This window comes from Triticum aestivum, chromosome 1B (assembly GCF_018294505.1).
Source record: "Triticum aestivum cultivar Chinese Spring chromosome 1B, IWGSC CS RefSeq v2.1, whole genome shotgun sequence".
Taxonomy (NCBI): domain Eukaryota; kingdom Viridiplantae; phylum Streptophyta; class Magnoliopsida; order Poales; family Poaceae; genus Triticum; species Triticum aestivum.
The window spans coordinates 428,311,835-428,314,346 of NC_057795.1; positions in this window are offsets into that span (position 1 = coordinate 428,311,835).

The following is a 2,512-nucleotide window of genomic DNA, read 5'->3' on the forward strand; positions in this document are numbered from 1 at the left end:
TTTCGGAGATACCTGTAGTGCACCTTTATAGTCACCCAGTGATGTTGTGACGTTTGGTACACCCAAAGCACTCCTACGGTATCCGGGAGTTACACGATCTCATGGTCTAAGGAAAAGATACTTGACATTGGAAAAGCTCTAGCAAAACGAACTACACGATCTTGTGCTATGCTTAGGATTGGGTCTTGTCCATCACATCATTCTCCTAATGATGTGATACCGTTATCAATGACATCCAATGTCCATAGTCAGGAAAAAACCATGACTATCTATTGATCAACGAGCTAGTCAACTAAAGGCTCACTAGGGACATATTGTGGTCTATGTATTCACACGTGTATTACGATTTCCGGATAATACAATTATAGCATGAATAAAAGACAATTATCATGAACAAGGAAATATAATAATAATCCTTTTATTATTGCCTCTAGGGCATATTTCCAACAGTCTCCCACTTGCACTAGAGTCAATAATCTAGTTACATTGTGATGAATCGAACACCCATAGAGTTCTGGTGTTGATCATGTTTTGCTCGCGGAAGATATTTAGTCAACGGATCTGCGACATTTAGATCCGTGTGTACTTTGCAAATATCTATGTCTCCATCTTGAACATTTTCACGGATAGACTTGAAACGACGCTTGATGTGCCTGGTCTTCTTGTGAAACCTGGGCTCCTTGGTAAGGGCAATAGCTCCAGTGTTGTCACAGAAGAGTTTGATCGGCCCCGACGCATTGGGTATGACTCCTAGGTCGGTGATGAACTCCTTCACCCAAATTGCTTCATGCGCTGCCTCTGAGGCTGCCATGTACTCCGCTTCACATGTAGATCCCGCCACAATGCTCTGCTTGCAGCTGCACCAGCTTACTACTCCACCATTCAACATATACACGTATCCGGTTTGTGACTTAGAGTCATCCAGATCTGTGTCGAAGCTAGCGTCGACGTAACCCTTTACGACGAGCTCTTCGTCACCTCCATAAATGAGAAACATGTCCTTTGTCCTTTTCGGGTACTTCAGGATATTCTTGACCGTTGTCCAGTGTTCCTTGCCGGGATTACTTTGGTACCTTCCTACCAAACTTACGGCAAGGTTTACATCAGGTTTGGTACACAGCATGGCATACATAATAGATCATATGGCTGAAGCATAGGGGATGACACTCATCTCTTCTTTATCTTTTGCCGTGGTCGGGCATTGAGCCGAGCTCAATCTCACACCTTGCAATACAGGCAAGAACCCTTTCTTGGACTGATCCATTTTGAACTTCTTCAAAATCTTATCAAGGTATGTGCTTTGTGAAAGACCTATGAGGCGTCTCGATCTATCCCTATAGATCTTGATGCCTAATATGTAAGCAGCTTCTCCAAGGTCCTTCATTGAAAAACACTTATTCAAGTAGGCCTTAATGTTGTCCAAAACTTCTATATCATTTCCCATCAAGAGTATGTCATCTACATATAATATGAGAAATGATACAGAGCTCCCACTCACTTTCTTGTAAACGCAGGCTTCTCCATAAGTCTGCATAAACCCAAACACTTTGATCATCTCATCAAAGCGAATGTTCCAACTCCGAGATGCTTGCACCAGCCCATAAATGGATCGCTGGAGCTTGCACACCTTGTTAGCATTCTTAGGATTGACAAAACCTTCCGGATGCATCATATACAGTTCTTCCTTAAGATGTCTGTTAAGGAATGCCGTTTTGACGTCCATCTGCCATATCTCATAATCATAGTATGCGGCAATTGCTAACATGATTCGGACGGACTTCAGCTTCACTACGGGAGAGAAAGTCTCATCGCAGTCAACCCCTTGAACTTGCCGACAACCCTTAGCGACAAGTCGAGCTTTATAGATGGTAATATTACCATCCGCGTCCGTCTTCTTCTTAAAGATCCATTTGTTTTCTATCGCTCGCCGATCATCGGGCAAGTCTGTCAAAGTCCATACTTTGTTTTCATACATGGATTCTATCTCGGATTGCATGGCTTCAAGCCATTTGTTGGAATCTGGGCCCGCCATCGCTTCTTCATAGTTCGAAGGTTCACCGTTGTCTAACAACATGATTTCCAGGACAGGGTTGCCATACCACTCTGGTGTGGAACGTGTCCTTGTGGACCTACGAAGTTCAGTAGCAACTTGATCCGAAGTACCTTGATCATCATCATTAATTTCCTCTCCAGTTGGTGTAGGCACCACAGGAACATTTCCTGAGCTGCACTACTTTCCGGTTCAAGAGGTAGTACTTCATCGAGTTCTACTTTCCTCCCACTTACTTCTTTCGAGAGAAACTCTTTTTCCAGAAAGGATCCGTTCTTGGCAACAAAGATCTTGCCCTCGGATCTTAAGTAGAAGGTATACCCAATGGTTTCCTTAGGGTATCCTATGAAGACGCATTTTTCCGACTTGGGTTCGAGCTTTTCAGGTTGAAGTTTCTTGACATAAGCATCGCATCCCCAAACTTTTAGAAACGACAGCTTAGGTTTCTTCCCAAACCATAAT